Below are 10,109 nucleotides of genomic sequence, written 5' to 3'. Positions count from 1 at the left end.
AGATGACCAGTGCAGATAAAGTGTTGCAGATAACACTTACTGGGCAACACCAAATGTAGCTGAAATAAAGTATTTTTTTTTTGTTTGCATGTGTATATCATCATCATGGCTGGGCTTCGCGAACGAAGATTTGGGAAGGGCTCTACCCACATTTGTTGCAAGCACATTGGTGGCTAAAAAGGCCAATAGGAGATAGACATGTCCGGTTGCAAAAGGCACAGCAGAAAGACTCCTTAGGTGGTATATTCTGCAAGGCACGATTCTTTCTGCGTTGTCTTTTCTCCTCAGGGGTGATCCTACGTGCATTCTCAAAAGCATCAGCAGCGTTATAGATGGTGTGTCTCCAGACCTCCTGATTGGAGGCCAGAGTAGACCAGTTATGGTGATCAATATGGCCAAGGCTGAGATGTTGTTTCAGGGAGAGTCCTTGTATCTTCTCTTCGGGGCTCCTCTCTTGCAGCAGCCAGTGGCAAGTTCACCATACAGCAAGATCTTAGGGAGGCGGTGGTCCTTCATCCTGGAGACGTGTCCTGCCCAGCGCAGCTGTGTTCTCAGCAACATGGCCTCAATACTTGTGACTGCTGCTTGTTCTAGAACAGATGTATTGGTCACATAATCTGACCAGTGGATGTTTAGGATTGTATGTGTATATATGTGTATATATGCATGTGTATATATTTCCTTGTATTTGCATGATGGTGTACTGTCATGCGAAGAGTCCGGAAAGAAATGCAAGAACCAAAACTGCTGTTGAAGAACAGAACTAGAATGAAGTAACAGCCATGATAATACAGATATTGAAAAATGCATTGGAATAAAGAGTGCTGAATAGCATGGTGTAATAAAAAAAAATTGCTATCTTTGCTTTGACTTCTAATTTTTTTTCTTGCAAGTCATCTTGAAGAAAACTGTATTAGACTTTTTCAGAGTATTATTAGGAATCCGGTAGGGGCCTCTAGCAGCAGATTTGGATATGAAGAGAGATTTCTAGTGATAGACAAAACTACTCTGAGAAATTTATGTCATTATATGAAATCAGAATTTAGGCATTTGAATCTCTGGGAGTGGGAAAATATATTACAGAGGTGCAAAATTTCAAACAGTCTGGAATTTTTAGGCAAAACAATGGTCAAAAGTTTTAGAAAGAAGATTCAAAAATACCTACCGATACCTAGTGTACAATGTGTACTATCATGACTATAAAGGTTCTATGAGAAATGGAGTAAAAAGAACTGATTGGTATAATAAACTATATCTTGTGAATCAGGAGCATATGTTAAACTTCACCTAAAAATAAAAGTAGCAACCAAGGTGAGATAGAAATAAAAAATTAATAGGGCTGAAAAACTACTTTGCTCTAATTTTAAATTAAGGTAATGAGATGGAGAACTGGCAGATTGATACTAAAGATGAAGGAGGAGAAATTACAAAATGGAAATGAAAAAATCAAGGTTCAGACATGGTAAGAATAGAACCAGTTAGTTTTCTCAATCTATGCAAGAACAATGTCTAGCAGATGTAATTCCAGGCCCAGTAGTAAGGAATTTTTAGTAGCTTCATGAAGTTAAGAATACCATATAATGGAAGAACAGCAAATATAACACCTATATTTTAGAAAGCAAGAATAATTAGGAGTCTACTGTAATCTGCACTGCAATTGGTGTTCCAGACCAATATGCATTAAGAAAATAGGAGTTCAAGAAGTGGAGAAATGCTAAACTCACATTTCCTTTTCTAATTGTTAGTCCTGACAGGCAGTCCTGCCAACGGCATGAAGCTGTTTGGAAAGGGTAAGTATAACCTTAGGGTTTATTCTACAGGAGTTCTGGGTAGGATTAGGGACGTGTTACAGCTAACACAGAAGGCATGACTGAGATATTCTTTGAAATATTGTGTTCTATTTCCTCCTTGTTTGTACAGTTTAATTTAGATTGAAACACAGACAGAAAAAGTGCGAAGAATAAGGCAGAGGCATGTGGCCTTTTTTAACCTAGCAAAATGAAATTTCAAATGAGATATACCTGTTGCTGTTAAATAATTTTGGGAGCAAGAAAGTAAAAAACCAACTCAGTTAAAAGTCATTCAAAGCACAGAATAAATGAGTTAATGGCAGTATAACTCTAGCATGTTTTATATTACAGTAAGTTTTCCAGCAAGAAAAATAGAAGTTGAAATTAATGGGTTACGGAATTTGGCAGTCTCAGTCTGGTGTTGCTTGCACAACACTGCAGGTGAGTTGTCCTTGGAGCTGGCTCCCTTTCATCAAGGGTTGTTCCAGCATAACGTGGAATGAGTAATCCAGTTGTCAATTGGTCAAAAGTGGTGTTTCTCAGGTCTCAGTATTGGGGCAAGTCCTCTTTAATATCTTTACCGACACCCTGGATGAAAGGATCAAGTGCCCCCTCAGTCAATTTGCAGATGACACTAAGCTGGAAGGGAGTGTTGACATGCTGGAGGGTAGGAAGGCTGTACAGAGGGGTCTGAATGATTGTCCAAGACAAATGGTATGAGGTTCGATAAGGCCAAGTGTCTGGTCCTGTATCTGAGTCACAACCACCCCATACAGCCCTACAGGCTGGGGGCAGAGTGGCTGGAAAGCTGTCTGGTGAAAAAGGACCTGGACATGCTGGTCAACAGCAGCTGAACAGGAGCCAGCAGTGTGCCCAGGTGGCCAAGAGGGCCGATGGCATCTGACCTGTATCAGCAATAGTGTGGCCAGCAGGATTAGGGCAGGGATTGTCCCCCTGTACTCAGCATCAATGAGGCCACACCTCGAACCTCGTGATCTCTCTTCTCTCAAGTAATGAGAGAGATGAAAATGTCTCAAGTTGTGCCTGGGGAGATTTAGTTTGAATATTAGGAAAAATTTCTTCACTGAAAGGTTTATCAAGCATTGGAATAGGCTGCCCAGGGCAGTGGGGGAGTCACCATCCCTGGAGGTATTTAAAAGACATGTAAATGTGGTGCACAGGACATGGTTCAGTTGTGGATTTGGCAGCATTAGGTTAATGACTGGACTCAATCACAAAGATCTTTACTAACCTAAATGATTGTGATTCTATGCTTACCATAAAATGATCATTTGTGTTTGGAGGCTGTAAAGTTTCTTACTGAAAGAAAGTGATTACTTGGTGTTGGTTTTAAAAAAGTGCCTCAGTCTTGTTTCCCATTTTTTAATACTTGCTTGGGCATGAATACTAGGACCTAAACAGGATTAGTAATTGACCCTGAAATGGAGCATGGCCTTTGTGGCATGTTGGCCTTTGTGGGTCCTTAGGACTGGATCCTACTTTAGCCAGTAATGTTGTAGAGTGATGGGAAGAGATGACTGTGTTGAAGGTCTCAAATTTCAATAAGCTGAACTTGAAATCTTTTTTTTTGTCTTCTTCAAAATCGTTATTCTAGACATATCAATCATTGATGCTACAATGTGGGAATCAGGATAGTACCACAGCTGTGGGATTGTTTGCAGGCAGGCCTGGAAGCTGAAGAGGTGGGACCCAAGATAAAGAATAATTATTTTTTATTTTCTAGAAGAGATGTTTCACTGATGAAGATAAAGAAAAGGAGCTATTTCTTTAGATCCTGAAGGAAACATTCCCGAATAACATTCTGGGAAAGCTGTTAAATGGATTGAATTTGCTGACTGTAGATGGTTGAAGGAGCTATATTGCTCAGGCAAGGCAATCTGGACATTAAGTATGAAAGCTTGTTCTGTTTTTGCCTACGTAAAATCAGAAGTCAAGCCAAACTCTGCTTGAGGGCTCAACCTTAGCCTGTGCTTGCAAATATCGTGGCTGTCCTGGAGGAAGACAAAAAGTCACTTGACATTAAGTTCCAGTGACCTAAAAACTCAGTTCATTTGCCCTGAAGAGGACAATGTTGACCTGAGCAACAGCACTTCTAGCTCCAGGAAGAGCTCCTTGGTCCAATACTCTATGTAAGCCATCCCTCTGACATATGCAAGATTATGAGAGCTGAGGCTACTTTGTCAGCCAAGTCTCCTCATTACTTTTTCATATCCTCAATCTTAGTTTTCTCTTCTGCCCGTGTCAATGTAGTCCAACTGGCTCAAGATTCAGCATCTGACTGCTGGCAGGGACAGTGGTTGTCAGCCCACAACACTGGAAACTCCTAATCACTGCAACTGGATTTTGCCACTTGATGGAAGGGTAACTTTTCGCTACAGCCTAGTTTTCAATCTGCCTTCTTGTCATGCATACTTAATTGATGGTTTTCAGCGGATCATTTCCTGATAGCAGAGATGTAACAAATCATCAGGAATTTTTGGGTCTGTTCCAATTTATAAAGAAACATTGTCTCTAGCAGGTATTGTTATCTCTCTTTTCTCTGTACCTTAATATTTTGAAAGTGCCCTCTGCATTCTTTTCTAATATATCTCCACTCTACTGACATTCATATAATTTTTCCTTTCTTTCTTATCTAATTTCAATCTGCATTATTCTTACTCTCGATTTTTCCCAAACTAGTTCTTAGGCTGAGATTATCTCCTTTCCACATCTCTCTTTTTCTATTCTCAACATTAATCCATCTCACTTGGACAAACTCTGCCTTGTCTCCACCACCTTGGTTCCTAGTTTCTTTGCCCAGTTATCATAGTGTCACCAAAGAAAGCTTCCCTTTCTGGTTAGAGGTACCCTTCCCAGCAGCCCTTCGTTGACCCAAAACTCTATTGAATCTCCACAGCCTCATTCTCTGGAAACACCATTGTCCATTCCCAGCTCTTTTTCATACCATGGCTACTTTGAAAAAAAACCCTGTTCCCCAGATTCTTCACATCCATAAAACTCTACTGATGTTTCACAACCCCCACCCCTTCCTTCCCACAACCTTCACTGCTCCCTTGCATTTCTCTCTCCCTCCAGTCTCCTGGCATTCAGCAGTTGCCATATAATTTCACTGACTGCACTGATAGCCTTGAGCTATTTATGTGCCTAGAGGTAGGGGAAATAGGGTGAGTTTTTCTGTTTAGTTATAGTTGTAGTTTGATTAATACTATCTATTCAGAGAAATACAGCGTATAGAGAGAACAGTCTTTGCAGATCATAGAATTATTTGAGTTGGAAGGGACCTTAACGATCATCTAGTTCAACCCCTGTGCCATTAAGATGTTAACTGGTGGCACTCTTTTTGAACACAGACACGCTACATTTTTTTGTGCTTCATAGAAGATCAGCCTAAATCCAGGTCAGAAATACGTCTGGTGATTTCCCTCCATTCACTCCAGTGTCACAGTGGACTCTTTAACCTTCAAGTCAATGGCTTTAAGCTCAATAAGCAGTTGGTAAAGTAACCAAGAGCAATATATAGTTCAGTGGATAGAAATACTTCAAATTTTCCTCTAGACTATGACAACCTGCTGTCATAAAGTTCAGAGAAGAGGGAGGAAGAAACAATTCATCCCAAATACAAACAGAGGTTCAGAAATGTTTGCAGTAGTTGCACACTGTTTCCTGTGTTGCAACACCCATGGTACCTCAGCAAAAGCATGCATATGTAATTCCTCTGATAACTCAGCGTCATTCTAAGCTGAGTGAACCAAGCCCAGTGTGGTGTGAGTAGTCAAAATACTAGTGATGGCCATAAGTGTACACCTTTTAGCAGGACTGAAGTGTATTTAGTGTACTTGCCCTGTAGTGATGTTATTGACAGATATGTATGCAAAGTAGGTGGCTGTTAACTATTATGTGCACCTGAATATATGGTTATTTTCTAAACTCACATATAGATACAGTAAAATACGGCCTTATCTCATTAGACACTTTCCATTACTTAGGGTTGTAAGGCTCATACCGTGGCTGGACGACAGTCAGGACTGAGGTCTTCACTTCAGAACAAGCTAGCTGATGGTCCCTTTGCTCCTGACTGATTGTGCACCACTTTAAGCATTATAAGGCGTATTCACCATCAAATCCCAAAATAAATATTGGAATATAATTCAGGTCCTGACTGTCAAGAGGTTAGGCAGCTTTGCTCTAGTTATGACTTCAGTTAAATACCGTAGTAATAACATTCTTTCTATTGCAAGGAATTGAGTGGGTGTATATGTAGCAATTGCCTGAGTGGGTAGAATTTGCACAGATGAAAATGAAGTAGATGAGCTGTAATATCAAAGATGGGTGACATGCCTCCCTTTATACATCCTTTCAGCTTGCCCACGCAGGATGTACATACCAAACAGGGCAGCCTTCTGAAGGGTTGAAAGGTCATAAAACCTTACAGGAGCATGGGTTTTGCTGAGTGGATCTACCTAGGATGCTTTATGCTTCAAGAATTTAAGAGAAAAGTGCTTAACAAGACATTATCTGGTTTGGACATTTATGAAAATGTACCTTCAAGTATTTTTCCCAAAATGAAAATTTTATAAATGTTTTCTTCTTCATCACTAAGAAACGGTTATATGAATTATAATCTTGACTAAGGCACAGCAGACAGAAAACCCTAGAGCCTGTTTGAGGGGTTTTTTTTGAGAAAAACCTCACTACTTTTCATAGAGGAATATATCTAAAGACAAATGAGGAAATATTGCAACATCATTTCAGATTGCAGGAGTGTTTCATTTGTGAAAAAAACCCAGAAAACTCAGCCACAAATGTGACAAACGTCACTTGTAGGTGATGAGGAGTCAGAAACTGTAGTTTCTTACTAGTTTTCTTAAGGTAGAAAGTACAACAGACTAATGCCTCAATAACATGCTTGGTCCAGTGTCACTAAGACATTTGAACCATCTCTTTAGTAAGCCACCCTCTCACACAGATAATGACAAAATTTTTTGACTATTTCATATTTTCATGTATTTGAGACCAGGTCTTACTATCACTGATAGGCCAGACTTTTCTGTCTCTAGTCCTGGTAACACAAAGAATTGAATGCAACCACACCAGATGAACTTAAATGTAGAAGGGCAGTGGCAATGATCTCTGGTATCACTGTACAGACAAAGATGTTGCCCCCATCTTCTATTCAAGGAAGAAAAGGCTCAACACTCTATGCCCAGAGCAGAACTAGAAGGGACTGGGTCACCTCAAGCAGTGATCAGATCTCTCCCCTTGCTTAAGGCAGTGCCACCTCTGTCTGTTTTTTCATAGATGTTTGCCCGTATCCATCTAAAAGAAAAAAAATCTAGCGCTAGAGATTCCCTCACAACACTCCAACACGATGGTTATTATTATTATTTTGTCATGAGTCTTTTGTAAAGCAAACAGACATTTCAGAAGATAGAGGAGTGTCTGTTGGGAGGAATTGAAAGATGATAAATTAAAGCACTTTAATATTCCATTAAAATTAGTAGTAATCACCGATACACATCCATTTACTTTGTTGCAATTTTGGATGTTCAATTCACGGCACAAGAAAAAAATTTAGGAGCTCTTCAGGAGTATGGAAAATGTAATTTTTGCAATTAAACCATAATAAATCATTATTTCAAGTAATTTCACAAAGACAATGCTATTAACTGAAAAATGGGGAAAAAATTAAGCTTATATTTTAGTAATGATAAAGTGAATCAAATCCTCATACTTTCTTAGTTAGACTGCCTTAAACCATTTATCTCCCCTGCATATCTTTCAATCCCCTTTTGCTTTCAGAAAAAGTACCAAAGTGCTTCTTCAGCTTAGGGGGGATTTTCTAAATTTTCAATTTCTAGATTTTCAGGGATCAGCCACACTTTTTTTATCTGATCAAACCAGGATTTTTCAATACCTCTATGACTAGTAAAGAATTAAATTGCTGATTTACCAGACAGTGACTTTTTTCTATCTTAGATTTACTGTTACCTAAGGTTGCATTTTGTCATGGTTTAACCCCAGACAGCAACTAAGCACCATGCAGCCGCTTTTCACTCCACTTCCCTGGCCCAGAGGTGGGATGGGGAGGAGAATTGGAAAAAGGTAAAACCCATGGGTTGAGACAAGAACAGCTTAATAATTTAAATAAAGTAAAGAATAATAATAACAACAACAATAATGTCAATTAAAAGGGAGATAACAAAGAGAGAGGAATAAAACATAAGACAGACGAGTTGCTCGCCACCCGCTGACCGATGCCCAGCCCATCCCTGAGCAGTGATCGGCCCCTCCCAGCCAACTCCCCCCAGTTTATATACTGAGCATGACACTCTGTGATATGGAATATCCCTTTGGCCAGTTCAGGTCAGCTGTCCCAGCCCTGCTCCCTCCTGGCTTCTTGTGCACCTGCTCACTGGCAGAGCCTGGGAAATTGAAAAGTCCTTGATTTAGGGTAAGCACCACTTAGCAACAACTAAACCATTAGTGTGTTATCAACATTATTCTCATACTAAATTCAAAACATAGCACTGTACCAGCTACTAGAAACTAGGACACATTTTTAGCTGCAATGGCTACTATTAAAAATGTATTAATAACCCAAGTTTTTGACTTTGTTAAAAAAATAATTCAACATGTTTCTAAAATAGGGTCATCCACAAAGGAAAAAATACAATTTTTTACATGTATCAGAATAAAATCTGAATTTAGTAGACCCACAGCAATGTGTTAAACCACATTCATTTTTACTTCACTCACTGTGCCACAGATATTTTTAGTAACACTGCCGATTCAACAGAGCAGGGTTCTCATCTGCATTTGATCTCTTTCTACAGTGCTCTAGCAGTGTGAGGCTACTTACTGAAAGGCTGCTTACTATTCACGGATCTCTAGGGCTTCTTCACAGTCTTAAAGAAGGGTCTAAAATAAGATTTCTCTAAAAGTATGTAGTTCATATTTAAAATGCTGCTCATCTACTGAAAATGTAATTAATTTTAGATGCAGTTCATTTCAAAAATATGTATTGTATTTTCACACATATTCATTCCCATGCCCAACATATAAATGTGCCTATGCATGGCCACCTCGAATCAAATAATTTGAACCACAAAGTCATTCTTCTCACACTTTCTTCTGAGAGTATTCTGTAATAAGTACCGTAATATGCTCTTGCCCCTTTCTACCTGCTCAATTTTTTTGTAATCATTCTGAACACTCGGTTAGAACAGAAGGAGTCTACCATTTCTTAGGTCAGTCAAGAACTATATCATTTGGTAGCTAATCTGGTAGTTAACCTAATCCACTGCATGGCCTTTCTATATTTCAATATTTCCACAAGTGTATCTATATTTCAATATTTTCATATTGAACTATACACAACTTTTTAAAGGGATTGGCCAACTTGTTCCCATATACAAAAGACTGTCACTTATTAAAGGCCTGATGGCAGTATTTGGAGATTCCCTGTATCCATCTATTGAGCCTCTGGAAATTTACCCATCATTACAGGTATTCAGGAAGGTGTTTTTCTCAATGATAACAGCTACCGTGAGGTTGGAAAAGATAAAAACCACTGTAGCTGCTTCTTCAAATGTAGTATTCTTTTTTTTTTTTTTGTTGGGTACCTCTGAGACAAATTTTTTCTAGATGTTAAAATTGAATCAGAGAAATTACCTGTGCTCTCTCCTAAACTTTAGAACTCTGAAACTGAGGTGTATGCTGCAAATACCAAAAGGTCCATCTTTTTACCCCTGTAACACTACTATTTTCCCAGGTGGACAGTGTAACTACAGAGCAGATTGCATCAAGGTTTTTTATGCAACTGCTAAGGTGGATGGCTCTGTCATCACAGCCCACGCCACCAGTGTTCAAGCTGTATCTGTGGCATCAGTGTTCTGAGGATATACTGCCATTCTCACATTGCCCATGTCCCATCTGTAGTTGTCTGTAACTGCATCCATACTGTTTCTGACTACCGTGCCACTACTGAGCCCTCCAGAAAGAGTTCCTCTAGTAAAAAAGGCTTCCATATTTCTCAGGGATTATGAAACCCCTAACTCAGTAATTGTGAACAGGTCCTGAAGGTGTCCCAAGAATCACAGAATACGCTGAGTTGGAGGGGACCCACAAGGATCATTGAGTACAACTCCTGGCCCTGCACAGGAGCATCCCCAAAAGTCACACCATCTGCCCAAGACCATTGTCCAAATGCCTCTTGAACTCTGTTAGGCTTGGTGCTGTGACCACTTGTGGAGCCTGTGCCAGTGCCCAACCACCCTCTGGGTAAAGAACTTCTTTCTA

Source organism: Chiroxiphia lanceolata, chromosome 1 (assembly GCF_009829145.1).
Source record: "Chiroxiphia lanceolata isolate bChiLan1 chromosome 1, bChiLan1.pri, whole genome shotgun sequence".
In the NCBI taxonomy this organism is placed as follows: Eukaryota; Metazoa; Chordata; class Aves; order Passeriformes; family Pipridae; genus Chiroxiphia; species Chiroxiphia lanceolata.
This window is presented reverse-complemented; position numbering follows the sequence as displayed.